At 34.1% G+C, this 22191-nt stretch overlaps 1 protein-coding gene across 1 annotated transcript in view; it reads left to right on the top strand.

Annotated features, from left to right (window-relative positions):
- The first annotated feature begins 51 nt into the window (after window positions 1-51).
- Hr39 (Nuclear hormone receptor FTZ-F1 beta) overlaps window positions 52-22191 on the top strand; it is a 39832-nt gene continuing 17692 nt past the window's right edge. Inside the window, exon 1 of the mRNA XM_090119397.1 lies at window positions 52-388. The gene's annotated coding sequence lies outside the window, so the exon portion shown is untranslated. The remainder of the gene's footprint in view (window positions 389-22191) is intronic.

Here is a 22191-nt window from a genome sequence, read left to right as displayed (position 1 = left end):
TATAATAAAATCATATTTGCTATTGCACTGGATCTGTGGTTTATTCCGCTTTGTTTTGCGGAGGTGAGAGGACATAGTGTCGTTATAGTTTGCGATCATTGTTTTCAATGTTTTTCTTGTTGATAGCATTTCGTGAGTGAATTGACAATAAATTAAACTAAACAAGTGTTTTATAATTGGAACAAAATCAGTGCACGTGTTCAGTAATTGAAAAATAGAAACATTTGCGCAATTGTTTAAGCGATTCGATGTCAATAAACTTGTCGGTGATATTTTATGGGAAAGGTGTGCCGCGTCGCTAATACCTGTTCGCGGCGACAGGGTGCATGAGGTCGGAGCATTGGCGGAGGCGGTCGGCGCCTGAGCGTGGTGCGATGGTAGAAGTGAGGTGAGTGGAATTAGGCGACAGGCGTTCGTTCTTCGGGGCCGCGGCAAGGCAACGGGTCGGCGGGAGCGCGCGCGGGGCGGGGTGCGTGCATTCACCTCTGACCCGCGCGGGGCGAACGGCACTCAAGGTCGGTGCGCCGCCTGAAGGTCGCTCGTCACGTGACGCGGAGGGTGCTCACCCCCGCCCGCCCTATGTCAGTCGCGTCCTTCAGCCGTGCCGAGTGACATTCGCGCACTAAAGTGTCGAGGATCAAATAAAATATAATTTAATTTTTATTTTTCACCAGTTTTGTTGGTTGTTTTTCTTATAATTTTATTTGGTAAAACAGTGTGTACGTTTGTGTATGTAAACAAATTGAACAGACAATAATCGTATTGGATTGTATTTTTATAATATGCTAAATTTTTTGCTATGGATTTATAGTAAGTATCGATTATACACAAATTTTATCGCTTAGAATTTTTTGACTACAATTTTAAATTAACATCAATTTAACTCATAATTTTCTTGCAAATACCTAATATAAATTTATTTAATAATCTAATAAAAAATACAAAAAATATGCGCCTCATTGTTACCTTCTTATTCATTTAAGTTAAAACGTATGAGTTTAACTAAATTACTTACTAGGCTAGGTTCATTCAATGACATTACCATTACCACATTCAGTTTATTACTCGTATATTTAATTTTACAATTACTAGGTATACAGATTGCGTCGTTACAATAGCACTAGTATTTATTCGATTGTATCTATATATTATTTTGTCTCACCTTTTAAATCCAATATACCTACGATAAGATATTATATTATTATTAAAATTTTAAAATTAGATAAATTATTATTATAGGAGAAATATAACTATACACATATTTGTAACTATGTACATACAATTTTCAGTTCCAATTGGATAAATACATCAAGTACCTTATAGGTATTGAAAGTCCTTCAAAAATAATAGAAATATCACAAAACATCACGTATGAAACAAGCTTTAGATGTAATTTATAAACAAAATAGGTATGATATCGCCGAAGCGGGCCTCGCAAGCTCAACCAGACACGTTCTTAATAAAAAGTTGCATATCAAGGTCTTCTCCTTTTGATTTATCAATTATATACTGCGTATTGATTGGATTTGAATATTAATAAATGTTATAGGTACCTTGATAAAAACTACTAAAGAGATCCGCTCATGTTTTTTACTTAACTTATCTGTTAGTTTTTTTTTTGTTGTTATATAGGACATGTCTTACAAGAATTGAGATAAATACAGATAAAATATAATACATTTACCTACTAGCTTTGGGGCGTGGTTTTGCTATTGTTTATCTGCATTCCAGATTTCTGTAGATATCGAAGTGAGACACAATCTTTAAAAATATTAAACAAAACCGTTTCATTACAACAGTAGACTTCAAACCTTCAATTCTATTGTGAACTAGCCTTCACTCCAGTTAGTAGTTTAAAACATGCGAATATCAGCCTCCTTCAAAGCTCACTTTAAATCTACTCTTAGCTATCATCTCCCACACACAGCCTCCTTATCAAATCTTATATTCATAGGTCAAGTAGTTTTCGAGGTTTCCTTCGATTTCGATTAGTCAGTCAATGAGTATCCTTTCGCTTTTATACATATTAATCTAAGTCACCTAGATCTGTCTATAATATAATTCAACTTAATTCTCAGCCATTGTATTTAGTCTATAATGACTAATGTGTGCGTTCTAATAGTTCAAATATTGAACCATGCTAGTCCACGACCGAGTACAGACACTCCCTCGCATATGCTAATGGTTTCGACAGACAAATCTAGTGTGTAGGCAGTGATAGTATTGCAGAAACGAATATAATAAAACGGCCTGTCACGTTCTATACATATACATACACACATGTATATAAATTCTAACGGTTTTCATTCAATCAGCCAGGAGTTTGCATATATGCAAAATAAGGAAGCATTGTTGCACTTGGAATGCTTAGACTGTAGTCTGTGCCCTGTGGTTAGTGACTAGGAGCGTCATTCTATTCTGTTTCAATCAGGAAGGTTTCAATAATAGTTAAAATAACAATATGACACTGCAAATTTTATTCTTAACTAGCGGTCCGTCCCGGCTTCGCCCGTGGTACATAATATTTACGTTTTCTCTACATAAAAACCATCCTCGTACTTCAAGGAATATAATAAAAAAAGAATTATCGAAATCGGTTCAGCCGTTCTCGAGTTATGCGCTTACCAACACATTTTGCGATTCATTTTTATATATAAGATTAGTCTATGAACGCTGCAGCTGTTATCTATGGTTATCTAGTTTTTTGTGCGTTTTACGGAACCGAATGCTTTTTTGCGTGAATTTGGAAGTTATAAATAGAACAGTCGCGAAACTAATTATGCTGTTAATTGTTGTGGAGTATTAAATAGTGACCTTTAGCTACGACAATTGCGTCTAACTTATTTAACTTCTAATAATACGATTATTCCAATATCACTTATTAGATTCCACTAGTAACTTTTCTTTGCTCATATTTTAGTATACATAGTTGCCGGCATGTAACTTGGCTACTTTTTAGCTTATAGTGGTGGAAGCTTGCGCGTACTAAAACTTCACTACTTTTTGTCCAAGAAGTTTGCCGGGCGCTGTACCCTAATCCTATATGTTATTTCAGGACAACATCTAATGCGTATCAGATTTCACGCTTGAAATTAGTTCAGTGGAGTTAGTTCGTAATACGGGAAAGGTATTGTTTCAGCTCGACTTGCAATGTGTCATAAACAAGTATTACACGTAATTTACACAAAATCCAAGCAGTGGAAGCAACATTCGTTATCGCGCATGTATCTCTAACCGTTCTCCAGCAAGCGGTTTAATTGCAAAATGAATGTTGAAATAGGATCTGGGCTCATTGTTTACCGCCGGATGAGATTGATTAACTGCTGAACAACTGTAATAATTAGATATTCACATAATAACTGTAAAATTTGAGTAGCGGAAGCGCCATGCAAATGACAGTATGGGTGCGTCTGGTTGGTTATGTTTGTGTTTGTTTCAGTGTCGTGTGGATTTTCCCAATGTCGATCTGTTTTTAATTAATGCAGAAGTGATGATTAGGTGTTTTTTTAATGTGTTATGATAACTTTAACATTGACAAAGCGCTAAAATAAACGGGTTTTGCATGCTGCAGCATGATGTTTGCGTAGAACGAGATAAAAATTGAATTTGTTGAACTTGTGGCTCTTAATTCATATAAAGATAAAGCAAAAAAATTCTATCAATGTGTGATAATTTTAATTTTATTTACGGTGAAATCTTTATTACATTGCAATAATGGTACTTTATCTTATCGAACGTGAAAATATCGGATTCCTTTGATTGATTATTTCTTGCTTTCAGATTATTGGAAAGTGTTGATAAATATAGTGTTTGATACTTTGATAAAATATAATGCTGTTCATGTGTAATGCTTCTAGCAAAGTTGCACACGAATAAAGAATAGGTGGTATTAAAATTTAGAGCTGTTTAATTGTAGATTGCGTTCACGACCTCGAATTTTATTTCAACAGAAATAGACTTGTTTTGACAGTCTCTTGGCATTTTGTCGCTATGCTATTTATGCGGATATGAGCAGTGATGCTGTTATAATAAAACTAGCTTCTCGCCCGCTGCTTCACTCGCTTGTGCAATTCCGACCGCATTACAGAAATATTTTCTTTATGTTTTTGTTAGCAACACATTTTTTATTTATGTTGCATTATGCATATCGGTTGAAGACAGATGGAAAATTGTTTCATATGTTGTTTTATCTGTCATTATTTCAAGTTTGATATATCGCCAACCAAAGGACGTTATGAACAGACAAACGGACAAAATTGATTACTTTCGAATTAATTCGTTTAACATCAAACGAAATTAACACAAAACATTAATTAATTTAGCACACATGCATCACAATAAAAACATCCCTACAACTTTTATATCGTACCTACCTACCTTTTTAATAAAATTCGCATCGATATACCTTGTAAAACACAAGTACATCCATTAGCAATAAAAGGCTGCGGTCTGCCCTGCAAAAACGTTATAGGGCGTAAGAGCTTGTGTGCACGAGTGTACTCTCACTGCTTTCACGTATGCCGGTGTGCGTCGTTTGTTTGTGTGTGTGCGTCTCGGCCGGTGACCTTGCTATCAGGCGGAAGCGCGCGGCCGCGTGACTCAGACCGCGTCTGCTTAGTACGGAGGGAGCAGGGACCTTCATATTGTCTATTCTCATGTTTGTTCCATTTTTAAATTCCCAAACCATAGAGTGTACTATAGAGTATACAATGCCTTAAAATGGTAGTTCCTCTTCAAAGTCCATTCGATTGGGTTATGTTAGTAGATAGCAGAGTAGATAGCAGAGTAGGTAGGTTCTGATAGATAAGATTAAGGGTCTCAGTTTAATTCATCTTTAGTTGTTAGAATTGTGATTGTGGAATTAAATTATTCGTAGTTACATTCAAAAGAACACTCATCAGTATCTATTTTCTGTGTAAATGTAAAAAAACTGCACGTTCATTGTTGCTCACTCAAATGTTTTGTTACTAAAATATTCTGACACAATTTTCTCATGACGAAATAATTATCATTTATATTAAAAATAAAATTAATAATGTATAATTTATGTTTATGTATATGCTTATGACACACAAAAGTTAAAATCTCACGGTCGTAAAATGCTCGTAATATTTAAAGTTTGAGATCACAAAAATATTTCATAAAATGTATGTTTATTTGATTATGTTTTATGATTTACAGTTTATACCGAGCTGGTAATAGTATCCAAAATATTGGATAATTACATCACGAACTTCAATATTCCTTATTAAAATTTCGAAGTACATTAAAAACTGATAAAGCTCCCAAACGCCCCGTTTTCTCTTCATGAAGTATGACGTCATCGAGGCCATGTTTTTTTTTAATTGTACAAAGGATTTCGATTGTTCGACGGTTAACTTTTTAATTTGACCTTCAACGGCAGGAAGCGTGACGTGTTATGGAAATGAAGCTTTGTGCCAAATTATCGTGGATTTTTAAACGTGTATTATAGGTAATATAAATAGGTATATATAGGTAAACCAGAATCTGATGGCAATTAGGGAAATCAAAATTTTGAGTGTGCAACCCTAGGGAAAATGGACTGAACGATCTTGATACTGCTTATTTTTTAGTTTGTTCTCAATATCATTAGTCACATTACATAAGTGGACAATACTCTACTTAATTAATAATGAGATATCCACTTAATAAATAATAAATAAATAAATTAATTAATATTATGTAAATAAAGTCTTAATATTATGTGGGTACATACTTACATGACGTATAATACATATATTACTTTTATACAGGTAATACATATTATTATTTACACATACCTATATTTGTATGTTCATTATCATTATTCCATGTAAAAATATCGATGTTATTTCGATAGAAAACTAGACTGCTTATAATTTTTTGTAAAATAAAATAAAACTATGTTTATTTTCGTAAGTATAAACAGATACACACATTATAAAATTGACTTGGACAGCTTGGACTTGACGAATAGCCGTATTGGAAACTCCTGTAATAAGTTTTCATAAAATTATATTCCAATCAACAAACAATATTATAGTTACCTACATATAATATTTTTTAATTGAAAGTATCAAAGCGGGTAAGTCCAATTTACCAATAAAATCTTCTAAATTGAAAATTGCGATGTGTTTGACCCTTCTTCATCATATATTTTTTTATACACATTATAAACAACACCTCTTGCTTGTGATCACAGCGGCTTTTTCGACATTTTCGAAGATTTTTTAGACAAAATCCTAAAATTTATTTATCAACTGCAAAAAAGACAAATAATTTGACAACCAATTTGATAGTTGTCAAATAAGTTGCCACATGAAAATCTTTTATTTCTTAAATATAAATATGCCATCAGATTCTGGTAGACCTATAAACTCTTTTTTTAATACATTAGAGGAAAAGGTGAGGGACGTTCAAAGAATTAAAGGTGCGTTAGCAAAATATCCTTGAAATGTTGAGTCATGTTCATTAAGTTTGAAATCATTTTGAAATTGTTTTAAAAACTAATACAGCTGCTGTACATAGATAATATAGGTAGTATAGATAGTAATTGATGAGTCCAATGTGGTATTATTATTTAACTTACTTATTCGCGATCTGTAGGGAACTTTAAATTTACAATATTCTGTGTGTGCTTTTCATAAAAAGTAAAAACCATTGGGTAATGTTACATTCATATTCTTATAATCATGTTTTATAATAATAGTAGGAAGTAAATTATGTATAGCCATGTCGAATGTGCTTTGTCTTATTTTCTATTAGTACGTAATGCACGCATTTTTAGAATATATTATAATATTATGCAAATCAAATTTGTATTCAACAAAGAACAGTAGTGCGATAGTCTTTCGCTATCGCAAACTGGCGAATTTTTATATTTTACTGTTGAAAATACTTTAAATTTTTTATGTTCTTTTGTGTTTTTGTTACAAACTTAGCTACCTTTATAATATAATCTTAATATATATAAATCTCGTGTGTGTGTGTGTGTGTTTGTCCTCAATGGACTCCTAAACCACTTAACCGATTATAATAAAATTCGCACACCATGTGCAGTTCGATCCAACTTGAGAGATAGGATAGTTTAAACATGTAGGTACCACGGGCGAAGCCGGGGCGGACCGCTAGTTGTTTTATGTAGTTATTATGCATTACTTAGAGACTAACATAACGGTACGTCAACCATAAGAACGTCTATAAATCTTTAATGTGGTTTAGTCTTTGCGATATATACCTAGGACCTAGGTACCTCGATATAGCCTAGCAATTTTCACCAATTTATAAGATTGCATTAATTTTGTATTCAAAGATATCTTATTTCTGTGTATTTCAGTTATTAGTTTAGAATTCGATCATTTGTAGGATTTGAATTGACAATCAATTAAAACCTAATACAAAGGTTTGCTGCCTACCACAAAGAACAAAGGCACAATGAAGTCTTGGTTTCAGGACATTTGAACTAATAATTGCGCATGTTCTAGGACTATTCTAGGTTGAGAATACGATTGATAGTACAAATAATACCTATAATCCAAACGTTTTTATTCGCATCCATTTTCTTGTATAAGCCTTTATAATCCTTTCTCTATTTATCGTGATACACGACACGATATGTGTGTACTCCAAAAAGTACACACATATCGTGTCGTGTAATTAAAAACAAAGCTAATACCACGGACATATATCAAGATAGACTAAGCGAGTGTATGTACTTCCCGTGTCCAAACTACGATTATGAAACTTACTTGACGCTGGCCTACACTCAGTCCGCGCTTGCAGTTCGCCAAGGAAAGACGTGAAGCTGAATAAAGTAAAATGCCGAATTACGCCGTTATAAACTGTAGAAACTCCACAGCTGTGAGTGGCCGAGTTAGCAGAGATGTTTCCTTCCACCGGTAAGTAATTTTCTAATCAGAATATGCACTATTTATTTTAAAATCAAATAAAGAATATCTGTGGAAAACGATCGTGACAAACACGGATACCAAATCATACGAAATGATTCGGAATACATTGCGGCTTTTACTTGGCACGGTAAAGATCGCGTCGTATGATAACAAGCAATGAATAGCGTCTTCTCATTTTTCTGTTCTCATTTTTCTGTCCAATTTTGTGGTTAGTGATGTTCATTTGATGCAACAGTTCTCGATTCTAATCGATTTTATAATCGAACAGATAAATGATAATTTGAAGGAGCAATTTTTCAGAAAAAAAGGCATAGATTTTTTTTGTCATTTAATACGACTTGACCTAGAACTTTTAAGTATTTTAATACAAAGGTACTAAAAATAAATATTATGACATGGACGCCATTAGTTAAAGTGTCATCTTGGGAGTTTTTTAAGAAAACTCCTTATTGCTTAGACTATGTTTGTTTTTTCAGTTTTCCAAGTAACCCGAACATAAAAGAAAAATGGATCGATGCAACGGGACATAAAGATTGATTGATTGACAGTTTCATTACTTTCTTTCGATGGCCTCTCTAGTACGTAGTACATGGTAACTCAATGGGCATATGTAAGAAAAAGCTAAAACACATTAGTTTACTTGTTAGAATATTAAAAGGTTTATAACTTTATTTTATCATCCCTCTGTCTATGGTAATTATCATTTTTCTGTCTTGAATCGATTTAGTAATCGATTACGATTCATTTATTTGACTACCTCTTAGACATAGATCTAGTTTGATCTGATTTCTTTCGATTTACTTCGATGGGATAGGACGATACTAGAATCGCCGCGCGAGTGGCGGCCTAATCGATTTAGCGTAAAATGAAATTAACATCACTAAAAAGCGCTCGTGACGTCATAACGCGTCAAGGTCAGTACAAAAAATATGACACGCTTGGTTTTCATACAGATCGCGGTACTTGCGTTGTCTACTTATATATACATGTCTGTGGCTAATACGTATCTTGACATTTCCTTGCAGTGACCCTAGCGGTAGTCGGCGACACAGTTCTCCGACGGCACAGATACGACACGATCTGTCGTGTACCGTTACACGATATATTATGGTAATCTGAGCTAATAACGATCAGCCAATTAGGGGATTTATGGATCGATTATATTTATGTATAATATATGTACCAGACATTTAGTAGTTTAGTACATGTGTACTCGAGTTTTGTAAGCGAATGTATTAGAATTTGTTGCGGATATACAGCCGCTAACAACGAGGATTCTAGATCCTCAATTTAGATATAGCTTAATCCATAATAGCATGGATGTGGTAAGGATACCAACCTACCAAAAAATACGCCAAATACCTCTCTTCTATATAAAATAACAAAAACATTCAGTTCTCTATTCTTTCGACTAACAATTAAATGCCCGCAGCATATGACAATACACGAATATTTCCAGCATTCACCCTAATTAAACAGCACTTCTTCACATCCCATAAAAACCATACTTTTAATACGTAATTGCGTCCATAAAACCTCGATAGCACAAGCTCAAACTGCATGATTACGTAACGCGTTACAAAATGCACCGTCTCGCAGACCGCATCGAAGCACTCTTTTGTTCCTTAGTGTTGCAATGTGGAAATTGATGTCCAAAGCCTATGTGCCCATAAGTCATTAGTGTGTGTTTTTAACCGACGGCGAAAAGGCTTGGTGGGTTTTTGGTATGATGTTGGGAGAGTGTGAAAGAATGATGGAAGTTTTTGAAGTGAAAATTCTTTAGGCGCGATGAAAGTAAAATTTCAATGTCGCGTCATGGCAATACCGTCACGCCATGGAGTAAGGCGACGATCTTTGTATCTTGGCAAAGATGAAAGAAGTTCCACTTCTGACACGTATGCTCGGCGCACACACTCTTTTTGATATAGATAATACCTACCTTTAAAACGTTTATTAGTGTGGGTGTAATTTGTAAATCAAAATTGTGTTTATAAATTTAAGTCCAGCGAATTTATTCGAATTTTTATGCAGCTTTTAGTGTTTTTAGGCCAATATTCACACATAAATATTAAAATGCAAACTGCATTTTATTGGTGAATATTCAGTTTATCGTCGCGGCTAAATTAATATATTTAAAGCATCTATAACAAATTTCAGATCCGCTTTGAAAACTCAAGAGGAAGACATAATTTTAAATCATTACAGTATATATTTTATTTATAGCTGATAAATGAATAATTAATGTACTTAAACCTGTTTCAATTATCACATAGTAATATATTCTCTTTTCTGGATTTATTGAAGACGACATTTGATGGAGCTTTTTTACGTTTTTTGTTTATATCGTGGGAAAAAGTATTTTTGCGACATGCTTTTTAATCATATTCAAATGTCGCTAAATATAATTTATTATTATACAGTTCTAATGTACTATATTAAATCCACGTTCACTGAAAGTGTATCTGTATATAAAAAAATCCAGACCAAATTATGTCTATAAAGCTTCCACACAGACAGGTTCTTCTTGCATTAAAATTTAAAAACGTTATTTCTCACATTATTAACCAATACAAGCTATATTTAACACAATAATTGTATCGGGAGGCTGGGAATTGGGCAAGACAGTCTCCGAAGGTTTTACAACGGTGTCGGAGCGTAATTCCGCGAAAACATTCAGTGAGTCAGTCGGAAACTGGTCTTGACAGTGGCGCCGGTAAGGGCCCGTCCCTAATGGTATCCGGATTGACCGGGTAACACCCGGGTAACATAACACAGAAGATGTGTACTAGTACAGTAAATGCTCTTTATCCACGGGTTTCGTACGCGAATAGAGAAACCATAAATGAAGGTAGCGCGAATAAGGAGCTTTTACTGTAATATAAAGCTGAAAAGTTTGAACGCGCTAATCTCAAGAACTACGTCTATACCTATTTTAAAATGAATGTGACTATACTTAAAGAATTCTGCTATGAAGAATATAATAAGGCTACACAAGAATTTAACACATCTATATGTAGGATAATGGTTTGAAAAAATATATAGTATAGGCTTTTTCAGTACACATATGTTTAGATGCGTGTCAGTACAGCTAGTAAAGCTTTGTAAGTACATATATCGGTAGCGAAAAAATAACAACAAAGAAAGCCCCTATACAAATGTTAATAATTCATTACAACTTTTTATACACTTGTTGGTTATATTAATTAACTGAACGAGATTGACATGACAGGCCCGTTGACAGGTTTATTAGATACATGAAATTAATACCCGGTAGTTGTCCGTTATGAGGAGACCTTTATAATAGGTATTAGGTACTCGTTTTGAGTCACCGAATTCGGATTTTATTTGTTACTCACTGTGAAGCTTTTGAAACTGCGTGTTTTATAGAAGTCGATCAATAGTAGTAGTAAAAGCACAATAAAATTATTGACAAATCACAAAAGGGGAGCGAGCGTACCATGTTTCGTTTGTGAGTTAGGTTTGTATTTCTTTTTTATTTGATTAAATCTCGGCTGAATTATGGATACATTCATTTATAGGGTACTGGTAGAGCCTTCATCAGGCGCCAATTATTTTTTTATACCTATGAAATTTTAAAATCTTCTATAATGTTATACCTCGTGTAGGATCCTAAAAGCTTTCGAGATGTAGGCACATTCACTTGATCATTATTTATTTCATAGAGTAGGTATTTCATGCAAATTTAGCTTCGTCTGTATTTCTTGCAATTTTGGTCTTCGTCTGTACTGTAAATAAATTTCATACAAATTAAACATACAATTTCGTAGTATCGTGATTAACTGGATAAGAATTTCCGATTCGTCATCATACAAATTATAATTATAAAGCAAGATGGGCGGGACCACAGATGGACATTAACGTGATAATTTTTTACTGTCCTATAATTGGAATTAAATCAAAAAGTTTTATTCGTTATAATATATGTGTATAATAATATTAATAAGAAGATTATTGGAGGGGTTTCGGCTCGTTCTTTCGTTAGAACTGAGTTAACCTCAAAATAATTTTGATTATAATGTTCTTGGATGTTTTATTTTTGCGACCTCGTGTTTCCTCCAATGATTTTCTATACAGTTTAATTTGTAGACTGTATGGCAACATTGTCCAATTCCTTTTTGAAGTATTTGAGAAAATAAGGAAAGGGAAACAAAAATTATATACCTATCGAGGTAATCAAGGTTTTTATAAATATGGGTTTAGAAACCGAAACATTTAGTTCAAGTACTTTAGAAAATTACTATCAGTAGATGGTTGGTATATTTAATACAATTTCATATTAACTGAAGATACACGGGATCAACAGCTTTAATTGAGAGGGTCTGGAGAGCGGATCAAATTTGCAAAGATTGACATTCTTTCCACTGACTCATTGAGGAATGTTAACAAGGCTAGGTCTGCGCCTATTTTTAGTCTGTGAATAACTATTATATTTTATGAACAGTGAAGGGAACATATATTTTAATATTGGAAGGGTATTGAAGTAGGTAGCTAATATTGTAAGTGTCCATGACGCTTTTCCAATTTCTGCTCCCATGTTTTTATCAAGAGATAGCATCCTAAGAGTCTTCATAGTATGTATTTTAGTTGATTATCGTCTGGATTATTTAATACGTAGCTGTAGGTACCTTCGTTTTGGCTAGTTTAGTTTTGTTTTCACTTAAAGTTGTTTTCAGGACAGAAGCAAACTCCAATTGGATTGTATTTACTATTTAGCTTTCTGATTCTGGTTTAAACTTTAAATTTGGCCTTTGAATTGTGTCACGCTTGCACGACCTTTCTCTTACAACGAATATATTATACTGGCATATATTGCATATGTTATTTTGAAGGATGATAGTGAGTGTTATGCAACTGAGATGATGATTGCTATTAGTCATATAGCTGCAAATTGCAATTGATGATGTTAAGCATTGTGTAAGAAATAAATGGTAATTTACTCAATACCTGAGTATATAGTATTGGGACTTTCGATTCGCCTAATAGTCCATTGAATGAGTACCTCCAAGGGGGGTCTAGAGTGCGTGAGTTAGTAACGTAAGATGTTTCTTCGGAAACATGTCAAGAGTCCCTAGGTAATAAACATACTAAAACCCCGGGCCACTAGGAGGAGCCCCGGAGTGGTGGGAGGGGGGAAATGGGTCCATTTTTTCATTTTTCGCTTAAATCTCAAAAACGGTACATGTTAGAGAAAAACTTTCAAGGAAAAGTTGAAAGGCCATAAAATTATCTACAAGTTTTACTTGAATCATTTTTTCCTATATCCTACCGTTTCTAAGTTATACGCAGTAAAACATGATTTCGGCTCAAACAATTTCCACATCAATCGATCAAAAAATATTTATTTCTTCCAAAAAACTAAAATGTGCAACTTGTGACTAGTACTGATAGATTGCTCTTAATTAGTTCTATAATTGGTAAAATAAACACATTCCTCCATGGAAGCCTTTAGGAGGAATCGATTGTCAAAATATTATATTAGGGCAGTTTGAGTTACTGAACTTGATCTTTTTATTTTTTTCTTCCAAAAAACTCAAAAGTGCAACTTGTAACCGGTACAGATAGATTGCTCATAATTAGGTCTATCATTGATAAAAATACTAGATTCCACCACGGAGGCGTTTACGGGGAATTGAATTTTATTAGGGTAGATACGATACTTGAACTTTTTATTTTTTTTCTTCCAAAAAAACTCAAAAGTGCAACTTGTGACCGGTAGAAATAGATTGCTCATAATTAGGTCTATCATTGATAAAAATACCAGATTCCACCATGGAGGCGTTTACGGGGAATTGAATTTTATTAGGGTAGTTAGTTAAAAAGTTCATGTATCGTAACTACCATAATAAAATTCAATACCTCCTAAACGCCTCCATGGTGGAATCTGGTTTTTTTATCAATGATAGAGCTAATTATGAGCAATCTATCGGTACCGGTCACAAGTTGCACTTTTGAGTTTTTTTGGAAGAAAAAAAATAAAAAGTTCAAGTATCGTATCTACCCTAATAAAATTCAATTCCCCGTAAACGCCTCCGTGGTGGAATCTAGTATTTTTATCAATGATAGACCTTATTATGTGCAATCTATCTGTACCGGTCACAAGTTGCACTTTTGAGTTTTATGGAAGAAAAAAATAAAAAGATCAAGTTCAGTAACTCAAACTACCCTAATATAATATTTTGACAATCGATTCCTCCTAAAGGCTTCCATGGAGGAATGTGTTTATTTTACCAATTATAGACCTAATTAAGAGCAATCTGTCAGTACCAGTCACAAGTTGCACTTTTGAGTTTTTTGGAAGAAAAAAATAAAAAGATATAGTTCAGTAACTCAAACTACCCTAATATAGTATTTTGACAATCGATTCCTCCTAAAGGCTTCCATAGAGGAATGTGTTTATTTTACCAATTATAGACCTAATTAAGAGCAATCTATCAGTATCGGTCACAAGTTGCACTTTTGAGTTGTTTTGGAGAAAAAAAATAAAAAGTTCAAGTATCGTAACTACCCTAATAAAATTCAATTCCCCGTAAACGCCTCCATGGTGGAATCTGGTATTTTTATCAATGATAGACCCAATTATGAGCAATCTATCTGTACCGGTCACAAGTTGCACTTTTGAGTTTATTGGAAGAAAAAAATAAAAAGATCAAGTTCAGTAACTCAAACTACCATAATATAATATTTTGACAATCGATTCCTCCTAAAGGCTTCCATGGAGGAATGTGTTTATTTTACCAATTATAGACCTAATTAAGAGCAATCTATCAGTACCGGTCACAAGTTGCACATTTTAGTTTTTTGGAAGAAAGAAATATTTTTTGATCGATTGATGTGGAAATTGTTTGAGCCGAAATCATGTTTTACTGCGTATAACTTAGAAACGGTAGGATATAGGAAAAAATGATTCAGGTAAAACTTGTAGATAATTTTATGGCCTTTCAACTTTTCCTTGAAAGTTTTTCTCTAACATGTACCGTTTTTGAGATTTCAGCGAAAAATGAAAAAATGGACCCATTTCCCCCCTCCCCCCACTCCGGGGCTCCTCCTAGTGGCCCGGGGTTTTAGTATGTTTATTACCTAGGGACTCTTGACATGTTTCCGAAGAAACATCTTACGTTACTAACTCACGCACTCTAGAACTGTTTATTCAATGGACTATAATACAGCTTGCACTAAAGTTCTGTTAAATATTTTATGATGAATTTTGATCTTTATATGGTGATCGAAGTTTTTTGTTGTTGTACCTTTAATATTGTTTCCATTGCATTGGTCTAAATTTGGTCTAAATAAAGCGCTATTAGTAATTCATTTATATTGGGTTTTTGGTAACTTTTTTGAATTTATCTGTGATACAAACCAGTTGCAAAGGTGCATTCCGTTCATCAGTACCTAAAAAGCTTAATAAACAAGGATCTACACACATTTTTTGTTCGCCTCTGGTATTTTCATAACTTAGTAATGTTTTTATATCAAGCTCAGCTAAGTTGCATACCTTGAAGTGTCGGCTCCGCGGAATGCGGTTGTTTCGACCCATTTACCGTCCCCCCCACTTTTCTGCTCCCCCCTCCCCCCTCGCGCTTAGTGCGCCCGGGCCTGCTGTGTTTCCGTGTTGCTAAATGTTTTGACTAATTACGATGTAAGGAGAAAGTACAGTAGGTTTGTGATAAAAATAAATGTATTCCTTGATGATTTTGTTTTGTGGTAGGAAAAAAAGGAATTTTTGGTCTTTGATTTTGTTTGATTAATTAGTTAACACGTTCGCGGACAGTAACGACCATCGGCGTCTAGACAGCTAAAAGTGATACGACAGTACGTCTGTCGACGTATCAGTTTTTACTTGCATAAAATCAGTACGCCAAACGACGAGCGATTTTTCATACTATCATAAAGAACGGCATGTTGTACTGTCATCACAGGTATAATTACGACTTTTGTACTGTCACTGCATTATTTACAAAAATTCGTCAAAGGAAGGTACTTCCACGCATACATTCATATTTTTTTACCCCTCTCCCCGCGCACACTACGCCCGTGGGCGTCATGTTTGCATACGGTTAGTCGAGTACTGCGCCGCTGCGGTGATCCCGCATGCCGCGTATGAATTGTTGTTTAGAAAGTGAGTATTTTGTTTCCAACGTAATTTAATTGTTTTACTCATACTGGATGTACTAATTCAAGTCTAGTTGCTTATGTAAACAACATATTTATGTTGCTATTGTTTGTTGTGAACACGATTTTGAAGAACTAAATTTGTAACGAATATTTTTGCAAATGGCGTCTCGAGACTCGTTCGAAAAAGAACAAAAACGTCTTCAAGACCTGTTTGATGCAGCGTCTACCCCTGAATCGAGTCCATACCCATTTGCTGATGATGGTGACTATGAATCTGACGCTGAGTACTTACGACGTTTACGCCTATATCCGTTCTGTCATATCATATGGTTTTTTAACCATGTGCAGTGTTGTAACACTACGCCCCTGGGCAATGTATGAAAAAAAGTAGTGTCTCAGTAGCTGCAAGCTGTAAACCAGTACTGTCCGCGAACGTGTTAAGCTCGGATTGAGATCGCATCAGTTAGAATCCTGTTTATATTACTTTAATTCTGAGAAATATTTACTTTCCAATTTGGAACTGTGTCTTGACCCAAGACAATGATGGGATTGAAAAGAGAACTTAAAACTACACAATTATAAAGAACTAGCTTTCCGCCCGCGGCTTCGCCCGCGTTTTCAAAGAAAAACCCGTTCCCGTAGGATTTCCGGGATAAAACCTATCCTATGTCCTTTCTCGGGTAACAAAATATCTCTATACCAAATTTCATGCAAATTGGTTCAGTAGTTAAGGCGTGATTGAGTAACAGACAGACAGACAGATTTACTTTCGCATTTATAATATTAGTATGGATTGTACCTGACAAATAAGATCTTATTAACTTACGAAAATAATTTCTTTATTATCAATAAAATATTTTTGTGAATACACTATACCCAATATAAAAAACATGCTAATGTTACGTACATTAGCATTATTAATAACAACCAATTAGCTTTGCGGGTAGAACCGTGGGGCACATCTAGTGTTAGATAAAGATACATAGCTTAAAAAAGCTACAATAAACTCATAGATGCTGAGGAATTTCCTTTCCCCAGTTTTTGTAGGTACAAAGCGGCTAGACGTGAATCATTGACAGAGATAAATGCATATTGCATTTAATTAAACATGTCGTGATGCAATCAAACGGATATAACCGAAACCACATTCCACTTGTCTTTAATTATATTATTTCAATATCATTGGAATTGAGGAAAAAAATATTCGTATATAATATGTTGAAATGTCACAGCTAAGTGGTTCTTAATTATATAATGTTTGTTTTACTTTTTATGCGCTGGTAATTTGGTTTTTATTGTTTTTATTTTGTAATACAAAATTAAACATCTTTCAACGTTCAATACTTATATTTTAAATTTTAATAACCATAAACTTTTAATTCAGGCACAAAAACTCAATTTTCTTTGCCATTCTCACTTGACTGATTCTTTTCCAACGCAATTTCCTATTTTAAATGAGTGTGACGAACACAAAACCACCACTAACCATACACTTATTATTTACTAGATTTCCGCCCGCGGCTTCGCCCGCGTTTTTAAAGGAAAACCCGCATAGTTCCCGATCCCGTGGGATTTCTGGGATAAAACCTATCCTATGTGTTAATCCAAGTTACCCTCTATATGTGTGCTAAATTTCATTGTAATCGGTTCAGTAGTTTTTACGTGAAAGAGTAACAAACATCCATACATCCATACATCCATACTTACAAACTTTCGCCTTTATAATAGTATATCATTTATTAGAACAAAAACGTATTATTTTATGGTAAAAAAGAACATAACGTATTATCTATCGAAAAAATTGTATACACTATACATATAGTAACAGAGAGTACTAACTCGTAACAAACCTCAAGGCGTTGTACACCTGTAACGATCACGATCTAATCAAAACATTTTGCCAAATGACAGAGCAATATTGGGATCACGTTACAGAATGTCGAGGTCGTCATATCATGTTACAGTTGGCAGAATTTAGTTGTAGTGATGTATCATGTATGATACAGATGCTGTTTTGTAGCAGATTAGGTTGGCAGGATTTTGCATAGTTTGTACGCAAAAATCTATACTAATATTATAAAGCTGAAGAGTTTGTTTGTTTGTTTGAACGCGCTAATCTCGGGAACTACTGGTCCGATTTGAAAAATTTTTTCGCTGTTAGATAGCTCATTTATCGAGGAAGGTTATAGGCTATGTATCATCACGCTACGACCAACAGGAGTGGAGCCACGGGGGTGAAACCGCGCGGAGCAGCTAGTATGTATATATGCATAGATGGATAGTATGTAGGTATGTAGTAGGGTCAATACATTGGTCGAGTTGTTTTCTGTTGGCGAAAGAGTTTTGGCACCACTCTATCGATTACAAACAAACGTTAGTAAGGATAGATACAACAAGTAAAATATACCATTGTTTTCATGAATAATAGGATGTGAAGAAATTATTTTTTTACAGCTTTAATTAGCCTACGGATATAGGAACTGATTGTGAGTGAGTAGAAAAGTAAGAGGTTTTAAAATAATAGTAGAATATTGTACAATTTTTGCGTGACAGCATCGAGGCCAAATAGCAATAATTTTAATGGTGTTCCGTGTTTCGAGCAGTGAATTGGAGCTTTATTTTACTACCTTATATTTTTTACGTCTGTAATTTTTTTAACAGCATTAGGAAATAACTGTAAAATCTACTTTAGTATAACCAGTAACCACACTACAACACCCTTGAAAAACCTAATACCTCTCTCTTATTGGACAAACCTGCATACCAATATTGAATTATGGGTGTTATGATTCTTCCTTCGATGTTTCAATTAAATTCTTATATTTTCATTGATCGAAGGTCATTTCTGTAGTTAAATATAGGTCTTTCAGTTTACAAGTTTTTTTGCGGATTGTTTTGTTTTGGATTAAACTTTCAATATGTTACATACCAATACCATGATTTGTATTAACTCTTTATACCTCGCGAGCTTTTTCAGCAGACGCTCTATCTACCCCGAAAATGTTCGAACCAAGCGAACAAAATGCTCTTAAAATTTCGACACATTTCTATAAATTATAATAGACACGTTCAAGGAAAATTACAATATCCATTCGCTCGGTGTAATTAATGCGAAATACGATGAGTTCCAACGGGTCAGCGTTGGGCAACCGTTCCGTTGCAGTTACTGTGATCAAGGTGTTCAACATTTACTTGGGGACATTATATACGTATTAGCTATTCAATTATAGGCTATATGCGCTTGATTTATGGGTTATGTTTAACTGGGGTAAGGATGTTTGGGAATAAGATAGGACTAGAAGTATGTCTTATAAAGTTGTGCGTAGAAAATTAGTAACCAAAAACTAAAACTAAATGTGTGTTGAAACCTGGAGCTTTTGTGAATGTTTTAAAATAATTTGAATAAATCACGATTATATTGTACTGTATATACAGACAAAAAACATGAACGGAAAATAAATTGTACTAGGGTTATCAAAAATTGTTTGTTTTTACTTTTTACTTTTAGTACTGTTTATAATTTTGCTGAACGATTTGATTATTCTTATCAAAATGTCAATTCTTTATCATCAAAATCGTAAGATTTTTCAAGTAAGCTCCTCTTTGTCTCGAATATTATTTCTATTACAAAATTAATGAATGTCTCGACGCTTACGCAAACTTTTTAAAGTCCTTCAAAATGTTCGCTGAAAAGAAATAAAATTAGTTATATTTTGTAATAAATTAAATACATATGGAAAGGCACACATTCGCTACTCGTGGAAAATCCAAACTTTATCAACCTTGGCTACGCTATTCACCATTCTATATCTCAGCTAAAATTCACAAAAAACGCACTGCAAATCAAAATTACCGCTCTAGGTGTAACTAGTGCGGTGACGAGGTTAATTACAATTTACAACATCGATAATCGAATCGTAGATTTTATCGTAAAACCTTGTCGACACAAGACAGTTACTTACGACCTTAGTCCTCATGCGACATTTAAACAAATAAATGCCAGCTTAAAGTAAATGTTCAACATTACATTTAGCGTTTCAGTTTCACTTTATTTGCTCGGAACATTTGGACAGCTGTCGTCTGGGTGTTTAATTAAAAAATAAAATTAATAGTTATTATATTACATTATGTAGTTTTTGATTCAAAGGCTTCTTAGTTTAGTTAATCGTATTAAAAATCGCACAATGTTGAACAGCAAAAATAAAACCATATAACATTGTGTTATTTTTTATGAAAGTAATGGACATTGGATTATATTGAATTGGAATTACAAATAACTGTTACATCGGAAAGCTAATCCCGATGCTATATCCAGTAATTTATGAGAGGTGCATGACCGTGGATGCACCTATGAGATATGAGTTACAGAGTTAGCAATACTTTCATTAGAAATGTCGTTCACCTCTTGGTTCTTTTAAACCTCGTGGTTCTAATGCTGTGAGTATTTTAACTCTCGATGATGAGCTATTATACCGTGAGCCGTGACTTTTATCGCGTAGGTAATATAGTGCAATACGTTGATAAGAGTTGAATGGAATGAAGTTCTTTGTCCCGTAAATTACAGGAGTGAAATGGCTAGAGTGTTCACCTCATCTATTTTAGTTAGTGCGTGGGTGATAGGGTGCGTTGTACTCTTGAACGGCCTCTAATCATCAGGGTCAAGGACATGGGAAATTTTAAGTGTTAGATACGTCAACAACGCCAATTACCGAAAGCACTGGTCGTGACGTACAGAAGTCAATGATCGTAATTGCGACATAAATTGTAACTAATGATTGATTGTTTTCACAGTGTCCGACTATTTTTATTTTATATACAATAGTTATCGAAGTTTATTGACTTGTAGTAATCTGGAAAATTATTGCAAGATTGGTGAATTAATGAATGGTGCAATCGAGGATTGCAATTTATTGCAAAGTATTAAAGATATAATTTAATTACTCGTTTTTATTAATGTATTTTTGCAGAGCACCTGCCGTAACGAATTCATTATCACAGTACATGGTATGATGCTTACGTCACGTAGATAGTACTGCGACCTTAAGATAATAATCGGTCGTCGCCTCGTCTCGATCAATGAATCAACGATAAATGGACAGTACTAAGTTGAGCACACACAAGATTTAAGTACACATTAAATACGTGATAATACTTTACAACCTATGATTGCGCATTTACTTTCAATTCCCTGAAATTGAAATAGGTATATTATATACTTATGGGTGAAAGTGAAACATATGAAGGTTTTAAACAAAATATAACAACAAATACAATTCCTACGTTTGTACTTTATACCTGATAACAATTTAAACATATTGCATCACTATAAGCAAATTATTTTACATATCATTTATTATGTATTTGATGTGGCACAATTCATTTATTGACCTCGGATCATTAATCAAAAAAATATTATTTGCATACAATAAACTGTATTGAATAATGTTTTAAAATTCAACATGTTTTATTGGTATAATATGTGTGAAAGAGGGTTTTAAAACTGTTTATCAACAATTTGCAGACAAAGGCGCTAGTCTGACGTATCGTACAAATGACCGCTCGGCCTTGTCTAGGCCACGATGACGCCATCTTGCGTGTAGTTTTGCTCCTTTTATCAAGACTCCGGCTTTTCGATTCTCATAATATACATATTCTCATAATATACAATATACATACGACAACCGGCAACGAATAAAACAAGGAAAACAATAGCGTTTGATCTTGCATTCTTTGAATGCAATTTGTAATTCACAAAATGTTCCAAAATGTTTATTTAACAATATTGTTTTGTTACATTGCGATTTTACGAGTACAAACACTGCCAAGATTTCCTAATAGCAAGCTCCTGCAACGTGTAATGTAAGCGATGCATTGTGTAATTGGCAATTACCGGAGTTGCCAAGGCAACGGCAGTCTGATAGCGATAGCCAAGAAATGTCTGGGGAGCAAAAGACCATTGAACATTAATTGGTTTGCCAGACGGTCTCAGCTTTTTCATATATCTCTATAATTAACTGTCGTTCTCATCATGCTTTTTAAAACTGTTAGATTTGTTTCGATACTAAAATGTAAACTCAATAGCTAATATAAAATAAGCGAATGGTATATTGGGAGCGGCGGACCAGTCTACGCGAAAGGCGAAATGATC

Source organism: Colias eurytheme, chromosome 3 (genome assembly GCF_061535395.1).
Source record: "Colias eurytheme isolate Ceu_HAF_F1 chromosome 3, ilColEury1 Martin Lab GWU primary, whole genome shotgun sequence".
NCBI classification, from domain to species: Eukaryota; Metazoa; Arthropoda; class Insecta; order Lepidoptera; family Pieridae; genus Colias; species Colias eurytheme.
This window is presented reverse-complemented; position numbering and strand designations above follow the sequence as displayed.